Source organism: Scyliorhinus torazame, chromosome 8, assembly GCF_047496885.1.
Source record: "Scyliorhinus torazame isolate Kashiwa2021f chromosome 8, sScyTor2.1, whole genome shotgun sequence".
NCBI classification, from domain to species: Eukaryota; Metazoa; Chordata; class Chondrichthyes; order Carcharhiniformes; family Scyliorhinidae; genus Scyliorhinus; species Scyliorhinus torazame.
In genome coordinates this window covers 57,990,663-58,001,509 of record NC_092714.1, presented here as the reverse complement: position 1 = coordinate 58,001,509, position 10,847 = coordinate 57,990,663, and positions in this window count along the sequence as shown.

Here is a 10,847-nt window from a genome sequence, read left to right as displayed (position 1 = left end):
ATAGATCCCCACCAAGCCTTCGACTATAACGCTCTTTCTCATTATCCTCATCACTATTATCCAACTGTACGTTTCCCTTTACGCCTGACAATTTTAACAGACTGTCATGTTTCATGGCCATTTTCTGAAGTTCAAACTCCCTCTCTTTATCCTTTTCCCTGATCTGTATCTCCCTTTCTCTTTCTTTTGCCCCTTTCTATCTCTTTCGTATTCAAGCTGCTTTAATTCTTTCTCATGTTCCATTTGTTTAATTTGTAACTGAACTTTTGCCATTTCTAATGAGTCAAACTGTATCTCAGGCAACTTTAAATGCTTAGCCACTGCCATGATTACCTCATCTTTTCGCATTTTGTCAGGTAATGTTAACTGCAATGTTTTTGCCAAATCTAACAGTCTGCTTTTAGTCTCTGTCTGTAAGGTACTGCGTGTGACCAGCTCCACACCCTAAAACCTCAGGGCCTCTGAAAGAGCCATTGTCCACAACACACTCCCCACTTAAACTAGAATACCACACCTGAAAAGCAACCACAATATGCTCACCTCTCACTGTCTTTAAGTTCACTGAGCCAATCCAATAGATAGACTTTTATCCCCCTCGAGCCCCCAATTTGTTATGGGCCAGCGTTTCGAGAACCCCAAAGTGTATCATGGAGTTCACCTGACCCACAACTTTTAATAGATTGTGGTATGGGGAGCACATGGCCCACTCTACAGGTGTGGTACAGCAGAAATGGAAAAGTGTTTTTTAAAGCAAAACAATATTTATTCTATTAACTCAAGTTAACCTTTTTAAAACAAACAGTGAACATCTTAGCAACTATGAATTCAAATACAACTCCAAAAAATACAACACTAGGTAATCCTTAAGCTGTCCTTTTGACATCCAGGAGACTTAAAAAAGAACCTTTAACAGAAGCACATCAGGTTAAAGTCACTACTAAGAGCAGTTATTAGTTTTAAATCACCAAAGGATCAATTTACAGTCTTGGTATTACAGCGAGAGAGATTCTTACACCTTCTGGCTGTGACTGCAGCTATCCAGCTCTGAAAATGAAACTAAAACACATCCTGCAGAAAACAACCTAAAACAAAAGTAAAAAGCTGACAGACAGCCCAGCTTCACCCACTCTCTGACATCACTGATAAACACCCATTTCTTAAAGGTACATTTCTTAAACACCCATTTCTTAAAGGTACTCTCACATGACATGGGGAATGCAAAATTATATCTTATGGACGACTTTGGCAGCCGTCTTGGAAAATGGGAGACTGAGTGTGTGGGAGTGAACTGGCAGGTATGAAGTGGCTTTCTTTGGTTATTTATTGAAAGTTTTGGCTATCAATTATGCTCTTCTCACTGAATCTAGCACTTGCTGACATTGACAACTTATCTCTTTCTCCTGGCATTGCTTTTGCCTCCTTAAGCCGATCAAGATGCCCTACACCATTTAAAGAGTCTGTTCTTGACCCTACATGTGATAACCCCCCATGAGGCCCACTGGGAAACCGTAATTGATCTTCCCATGGGGCTCGTGGAACCTGCGCTTCTCCCCCAGTGGGCGGAGGCTCACCTAGCCGGGTCTCGGAACACCGAGCATAAAAGCCAGCCCGGACAAGGACCGGCATGTTGGTTGTCCCAGCGGGACAGTGTCGTGTAAATATTTCACTGCTGTGGGCAGACGTTATGCTACCTTAATTAAATTCTATGTTCTTCCAACCGCTGGCTTCCTGGTCATTAAACTGGCGATGAGGAACAAGGAAGCTCTGAACCCGACTTCAGAATGCCCCAGCCACTCCAGAAGATGGCCGGCAGCAGTGCGTGGAACTAGCTTTCAAAAATGCAGCTTTTGGGGCAACTGGAGGCCTTTTACACAGGCCTGGAAAATTGGGCTCAGTATGCAGAGCGGAGGGGTACTTTTTCCAGGCCAATGGCAACTTAGGAGAGGACTGACAATGGGTAATCCTCCTGTTGCTTGCGGGGTCCCAAACCTCGTTATTATAAAAAGCCTCAAGTGCCCGGATTCTCTGGATTTCAAATAATTTGCTGAATTAGTTGCACTGATGTCAAACCACTATGACCCAAAACCATCAGTTATTATGCAACGGTACCAGTTCAACACAACTGTATGACCTCTGGGGGAGTCAGTAACTGACCGCTGGCAGAGCACTGTTAGTTCGCACCATCCCTAACCAAGATGCTGAGGGATTGGCTTATGTGTGAAATCAACAACATGGCTACGCAGAGTAAGTTGTTAGCGGAGCCCACATTGGATTTTAAAAGGGCCATTGAGCGAGCGCTGTCCCATGAAAATGCTGTCCCGTGAAAATGAAGATGCCCGGCACGAAGTTACACCTGGTGGCCAGGGATCAATGGGGACATCGAGCGAGTTGCGCGAAGTTACCCAGCATGTCAGGAGCATCAGAAGCTCGGTATCCCTTCACCCATGGTTAGGGCCAGAGTGCCCCTGGGTAATGCGGCATGCGGATTTCGCTGGACCTTTTATGCGGTCCATGTTTCTAATTTTTATGGACACTCATTCTAAGAGGCTTGACAAATATAAGATGGCCTCCACCAAATCGAAGGCCATCGAGAAGCTAAGGTACTCATTCAGCACTCATGGGATTCCTGAAGTACTGGTCACTGATAACAGGATGTTGTTCACAGGCGAAAGGTTCTGCACAATCACACATATGAGCTGAACCAGACATATCAGAACCATCTGGCACCACCCATCATCCAATGGCCTGGCCGAACGGGTGGTCCAAACATTTAAGAGAGATATGCGGAAGCAGACCATGGCTCCCTGGACATGCAACTGGTGAGATTCCATTTAAACTATAGGACCACGCCACATGTCACAACAGGGGTGGCACCAGCAGAGCTGTTGATGGGCTGACACCTCAGATCCCGATTAAGCCTGACTTTCCCAAACCTGGGCAGGAAAGTAGAGCTGCAGTAAGTCTCACAGCGAACGTATCATGACCACAGGACTCCAGGGTGGAATCTTCAACCAGGGGCCACAATTTTTGCTTGTAACTTTGGAGATGGAGAGAGAAATGAGGGCCCGTATTGTGCAGGTTTACTGTCTAAGGGAAAACTCATGGACCACCTAAAGAAGCGATAGCTCGAACTAGAAGACCCCCCGACAAGGGACGCTGGCCTCCACCTACCCGGAAACCATTCCTTAGCCAAGGTGTGCAACACACTGCATGCGGCTCAATGCTCTGACTAGCAAGACAAAGGCAACTCTGACTCAGAGATGGACACCAAGGCGCCCGCACAGACATCGATGCCGTGCCCTGGGTCTAAATCTCAGAATAACTCTCCAGAGATAGTCTAGAAAAAGGCGGCCTACCAACTGTTAAATGCCACCCGACTCAAACCCACCACAGGCGGATGCACAGCCACGTGCAAAGTGGCGCAGTAGGCTTCCTTAGATGATTGCAGAGGGGGAACTTTCGGACTTGGGGGTGGGTGGGGAGGAAGGTGTGATAACACCCATGAGGATCACGGGGGAACCATAATTGGTCTCCTCGTGGGACATGTGGAATATGTCCACCAACGGGCAAAGGCCTGTTCAGCTGGGGCCCGTAAGATCGAGCATAAAAGCTGGCCCGGACAGGGCTGACATATTGATTGTCCCGGGACTGTGTAGTGTAAATAGTTCGCTGCTGTGGGCAGATTTTATGTTTTCTTAATTAAATTCGATGTTCTTTCAACCATTGGCTTCCTGGTCATTAAAGTAGATTTAGATTTGGATTTAGATTTATTGTCATGTGTACCGATACAGTGAATAGTATTGTTCTGTGTACAGTTCAGACAGATGGTTCCATACATGTAAAACCAAGGGCATACGATAAATATACAATGTAAATACATATACATAGACATCGGGTGAAGCAGATGGAGTACAGTGCTACAATAGAGAAGATGTGTGGAGAGATCAGTTCAGTCCATAGAAGGTCATTCAGGAGTCTGATAACAGCGGGGAAGAAGCTGTTTTTGAATCTGTTAGTGCGTGTTCTCAGACTTTTCCATCTTCTGCCCAGTGGAAGAGGTTGGAAAAGACAATAACCCAGGTAGGAGGAGTCTTTGTTTATGCTGCCTGCTTTCCCAAGGCAGCAGGAGGTGAATGGATGGGAGGCGGGTTTGTTTGGTGGGCTGGGCTGTGTTCACGACTCTGTACTTTCGTACGGTCTTGGGCCGAGCAGTTGCCATACCAGGCTGTGATGCAGTCTAATAGGATGCTTTCTATGGTGCATCTGTAAAAGTTGGTAAATGTCAATGTGGACATGCCAAATTTCCTTAAAACATGATTGGTTCAGCTTCACAGATGATTGGTCTCAATGATGTGTGTCACTGAGCCTGACCTTCAGTAACCTCAGTCACAGCAAAGAACGAATAGGTGGAAAGAATTAGTTTCCTGAGGAAGTTTCCTGAGCACTATTGTGCGTTCTTGGTCGTAGCACCAATGTGGGTGATCAGTACAGATTGTTGGTGATGTGCACACCTAGGAATTTGAAGCTGTCAACCATCTCCACCTCGGCACCATTGATGCAGACAGGGGAGTGTACAACTCTTTGCTTCCTGAAGTCAATGACCAACTCCTTAGCTTTGCTGACATTGAGGGAGAGATTGCTGTTGTTACACCTTGCCACTAGATTGTTTATCTCCCTCCTGTATTCTCACTTAGCGTTGTTTGAGATCCGACCCACTATGTGTCATCAGCAAACTTGTAGATGGGGTTGGAGCTGAATTTTGCCACAGTTGTGTGTGTACAGAGAGTATAGAAGGGGGCTAAGAACACAGTCTTGCGGAGCCCCGGTATTGAGGACTATTGTGGAGGAGGTGTTGTTGTTTATCCTGACTGATTGTGGACTATGGGTCAGGAAGTCAGGGATCCAGTTGCAGAGGGAGGAGCCAAGTCCTAGGTTTTGGAGCTTTATTATGAACTTGGCTGGAATTATGGTGTTGAAGCTGGAGCTGTAGTCAATAAATAGGAGTCTGACATACGAGTCCTTCATGTGGAGATGCTCCAGGGATGAGTGTAGGGCCAGGGAGATAGCGTCTGCTGTGGATCGGTTGTGGCGGGATGTGAATTGCAGTGGATCAAGGCATTCTGGGAGTATGGAGTTGATGTGTCTCATAACCAACCTCTCAAAGCACTTCATAATGATAGACGTCAAGACCACCAGACGGTAGTCGTTTAGGCATGTTGTCTGGCTCTTCTTTGGCACGGTACAATGGTGGTCCTCTTGAAGCAGGTGGGAATCTCGGTAGGGATAGGTTGAAGATGTCCGCGAACACAACCGCCAGTTGGTCTGCGCAGGATCTGAGTGCATGACCAGGGACTCCGTCAGGACCCGTTGCTTTCCGTGGGTTCACTTTAAAGAAGGCCGATCTGACTTCGGAATCTGTGACGGTGGGTATGGGTATGCCTGAGATTGCTGGGGCAGTTGACAACGGTTTATTGATTTCCTGCTCAAAACGAGCAGAGAATGAATTGAGGTGATCGGAGAGGGGTGCTCTGTTGCCAAAGATTCTACTTGGCTTTGCTTTGTAACCCGTTAGATTGTTTAACTACTATTCTCGCAAACTACTGTCTTATCTCAATTCAGCCTTCCATCCAAGATTTGTGTTCAGCTCACCCAGAATTCATAACAGTCCCTCTAGCCAGCCAGTTGGAAGTCACTAAAGGTTTTCCTGTCTCCACTGACTATACTGTTATTACTGCATATAGTTCAACCGCACCCTCCAGCATTTTTCCATTGAGTTTCTGTCTTGTCTTTCCTTCCCCCTCACATTAAATTACACCCTGTCCATCCTTTTAACCTGTCTGTACCACCCGCCCCCGCCCGAAGCTTTTGACAGTCCGTAGTTTGTCAAACCTCCTACTTTAACTGAGGGAGAGACTGAGCTCTGTTATATGCAAATGTTTGTTTCACTTTTACTCCCTTCTATTTTCATGATTTTATTTCATTAGCTCCAGTGGCCTGAGAAGTAGGATTCACACCGGGTTTGAGATCAAACCCGTGTTGTGTTTTGCAGAAGTCCATTTCGCCTGGAAAAAAATTAAGAGAACATTTAGTTCAATTTTATTTTACTCCTCTGAGATATTTTAATGAAAAGATTGAAGAGGTCGTGCCCTCTATTTTAGAAGTCTGTCGAAAAGTGTACTTGCCCTTCATCAAAATTATAGCTTAGCCCAGACAGAGCAGCCTCAAATAATTCCTTCCATCTCTTCGTTCTTTGCTGTGACTGAGGTTACTGAAGGTCAGGCTCAGTGACACACATCATTGAGACCAATCATCTGTGAAGCTGAACCAATCATGTTTCAAGATCAGCTTTCAAGCTGCTGAAGAACAGAACTTCCTGTTCATTCAGCTCACAAAACAATACCAGCTTCCCTAGTTTCATATGCGCATGAGTAGTTTTGGCAATGACAATCATATGTGCGCTAGTTCTTTTAGGATCCAATGGGCAATACTGGTACAGGGAGTATTTCAGGTGGTTGCTCTATTAGGCTTCTTGTGTTTTTAACATTGGAGATGGTAGATGAGAGTGCGACCGTGAGGGAATAATATGCTTCCACGTCTTGGTTTCTTTTAAGGGCAATGAGTCTTTGTAAACACAATATACTTTTATGTGCAAAGCTATCAGTAAAGCACTGATGAAAGGGGAAACAAGGCAGCACGGTAGCATTGTGGATAACACAATTGCTTCACAGCTCCAGGGTCCCAGGTTCGATTCCCGGCTTGGTTCACTGTCTGTGCGGAGTCTGCACGTTCTCCCAGTGTCTGCGTGGGTTTCCTCCGGGTGCTCAGGTTTCCTCCCACAGTCCAAAGACGTGCGGGTTAGGTGGATTGGTCATGCTAAAATTGCCCTTAGTGTCCAAAATTGCCCTTAGTGTTGGGTCGGGTTATGGGGATAGGGTGCAGGTGTGGGATTGGATAGGGTGCTCTTTCAAAGAGCCGGTGCAGACTCGATGGGCTGAATGGCCTCCTTCTGCACTGTAATTCTTTGATTCTATGATTTCTAATATAAATTATACAATGGAAAATAATATAATCAGACATTAGCCCGTAGATCAATGAGGACAAGAAGAAAAAAGATTTTTAAATGTTTGCATATTAATTTTAAAAATGCTTGTGGAGAGAGCACTGGCATAGATAGTGCCACAGTCATATGCTCTTATTTTCTGACAGATAGAGCTTCAAACCTATCAATATATCCAAAAGGGTGCTTTGTCAAAGTTGTCAGCCATGATTATATTGAATGGTGGAGCAGATTTGATTGGCCATATGGTCTACACCTGCTATTTCTTGTAACCTTGTGTTCAGGTCGAGCAGGAACATGTGGAGAAATCCTAGCAACTAGGGAGGGGGAGGGGGGGGGGGGAGAGGGGGGGCCATCGCTATCAGGTGTTCCATGCCCAATCGAGGGATCCAGCAGCAGGAGGGTGGCTGCCGAAAGCCACCCACCTGCCCTTGCCTCCTATCCCTCCCCCCCCCACCCAACCTTCATTGGCCTGTGGCCTGGGTTCCTCTGTTAACCTGGGCCTCAGGCAGGTGCACTGCTGCCAGAGGCCACTGCTCCCACCCGCACTGGCGGCATGAGGTGTTGCCAGTCTCCGATTGGCCAGCAGCTCTCAGTTGGTGGGATTTCCGCTGCCAGGGATCTGTGCCACAGCGAAGGCGCTATGGCAGCTAATTCAGTGCCTCGCGGGCACTTGATTCTCTCGACCTCCCCCATGGAAGTCATGGGGGGCTTTTCCTACCGGTTCTCTGACCGCTGGGTGAGAGCACCATTGGCCCAACATATTCCTGGCCTGCATGTTTCATTCCATTTAACTAAACCGCCCAAGTTATATATCATTCCATTCACCTCTATCTTCTCCAAAATCATTCTTGTGAAATTTGTAATATCCTGGATGTTTAATGAAAAGATTGAAGATAAACCGAAAAGTCTGATTTCTCACACAAAACTAACTAAAGCCAAGATGGTATGTTATTATGCAGATAGGCTGATTTTAGAGGAGATCATGCTGAATAACATGATATATTGTGTGAAATTGTATTAGAATCAGGTCTTCAAAATGGAAATGAACACTGGGTTCATGGCATCTGGTTCTGGCATCATCAAATGGTGATGGTATGAACTGTTCGTGCATTCATGCCTGTAATTCCCAGAAATATTCACAATCAATTGGCAAGCACAAACTTTCATTTATTTCAGCTCCATTACTCTTCATTGTCATAAGCTTTAAAAGCACTCATCCTAATCTATTTTCTCTCCATCCTTTCGTTCTGTGAGTCTGTAAGTTAGTTGTGCACCCTTAACTTGACCTTCCTTCTCACTCACTGTGCTACAGTGAGAGAAGCTCAGGCAGGTGTTTCTGATAAAATCATTGTTAAAAGATTTTCTGGTAGACAACGTCACATTTTATTGTTTTTTTAAGAATTTAACGAAACACAATTCAAGACTTTCCCTCCTGTCTCACTTCAGCAGTGTCTCAACAATAACTAACATTTCCACTTCCGGTGGCGGCCATGGTGTGAGTGGTCGCACATTTGGTGGCTCCTGCTCGTGGGTTTTTTTTCGAACCAATTCCCCGGTTAATGGGTGGATGTGAGGAGGAAAAAACCAGGAGTACTGGTAGAAGAGAGTGACCCACTGGTGCATGGAGCTGAGGACCAGAAGCGGTCGCAAAAGAGGGGAACAGATTTCAAAAGGTGATGCGGCGTCTGCGACACACGTGGAGATGGTGGAGTGGCCCTGCCGGCTCAGTGGTCAACAGAGCAGCTGGTGGGCTTCCTGGTGGGCACCCTGCAGCGTATGGAGAACCTGGAGGACCTGACCAGGGTGGTGGACTTGACTAAGGCGGCGATCGACCTTGTGGAGACGAGGCTGGAGGCCCAGGGTCAGGCGATCCAAAAGATTAGAGGAAGTGGCAGGGGAACATGAGGAGCAGCTCGCCTTGATGGCAGCGGAGATGGGGCTGATGTGGGATCAGCAGAGACGGCTGCAGGAGAAAGTTGAGGACCTGGAGAACCGGTCATGCAGGCAGAACATAAGGATCATGGGCCTAACGGAGGGAAGTGAGGGAACGGATGCCGGTGCGTATGTGGGGAGGATGCTGGAGAAGCTGCTAGGAGAGGGAGCATTCGCCACGACATCTGGAAGTAGATCGAGCGCATGAGGCGCTGATGAGGAAGACCAGGGGAACGAACCGCCGAGGGCAATGTGCGATTGCACCGTTTCCTGGACAAGGAATGGATCTTGAGGGGGACCAGGCAGAGTAGGCCCTGCACCTTGGAGGGCAGTGAAATCCGAGTGTACGAGGACCTGGGTGCAGAGCTGGCCAAAAGGAGCGTGAGTTTCAATAAGGCCAAAACTGCTCTCTTCAAGAAGGGGGTGACGTTCGGGATGCTGTACCCGACCTATGAAAGCCGGGAACAATATTTCGGGACGTCAGAGGAGACGATGGAGTTTATCAGAGATAATGGACTGGCAGAAGAAGGATGACACGATAGTGACGTTTAAGGGGAATCTTGACAAATACATGAATAGGATGGGAATAGAAGGATACGGACCCCGGAAGTGTAGCAGGTTTTAGTTTAGATGGGCAGCATGGTCGGCGCAGGCTTGGAGGGCCGATTGGCCTGTTCCTGTACTGTACTTTTCTTTGTTCTTTGGTCTTTGAACTTTGGTGGAGATGCTTTGGCGCTATGTTTAATCTGTATTTGGGGCCATTGTTTTTCTTCAGGTTTGTTTTTGTTCTCTGTTGGAAGATGGGGGGTTGATCTCTTTGATTGGGCTTGGGGAGGGCTTGTTTTTGTTTGCTCTAGCGATTTGGTTGGACGGTGGGGAACGGAATCAGAGGGGGTAGGATGCCAGGCGCCATGGGCGGGGGCTGCCAGGCTAGGCGGACAAGCTAGTTCATGGAGATGCAGTGGGGGGTGAGCAGAATGTTAGGGGGGGATGGAGGTAGTGGTTGTTGTTTGGGAGCTCGGCCTCTGAGTGTGTGCACACAAAGGCATTGTCTGCATACCGCAGCCCAGAGGTTGGGGTGGTCTTGGTTCTGGCCTGGAGGTGTCGGACGTTGAACAGTTTGCACTTGTCCGGTCGGTTAGCTCCACTACAGCGGGGAGCTTCAGGGCGATAGGGTGGAGTGTTGCCGAGAGGAAGATGGAGAAAAACGTTGGTGCGATGACGCAGACCAGTTGGACCACAGTTTGCACATATATTGGGTCTGTGGTGGTTCCGCTGGTGAGGATCTCGGCTTGCATGTCATCAGGAAGCAGGCGGAGAATAATGACGAATTTCTGCAGGCAGCCGAATTTCAGGAGGATGTTCCACAATCCTTCATGATTGACAGAGTCGAAGGCCTTTGCGAGATTGAAGAAGACCATGTACAGAGGTTGATGCTGCTCCATCCCAGATTTGTCACGCGCTGACGGTCATGTCCATTGAGGCTCTTGATAGGCGGAAGCCACGCTGAAACTCAGGGAGAAGCCCTTCAGCCACTGGGGGGAGGCGGTTGAGGTGTATTCTCATGATAACCATTCCCGTGGCGGAGAGTAAGGTAATCCCTCTGTAATTTCTGTAGTCGGACCTGTCATAATATGCACCCATGCACATCATGAGGTAAAAGCAGGCAGTGACAGACACTCAGGTGAGCCAATCAACATACAGGACAGAACACAACCAATCACCAGACAGAACACCAGAGGGGGGCTTCCAACTATAAAACACACGAGGCATCAGCACTCCGCTTCTTTCCACTGGTGACAACTGTAGTGACAGTCAGGGTGTACATATCAGTCAGCACCTTCTACACGTGGAT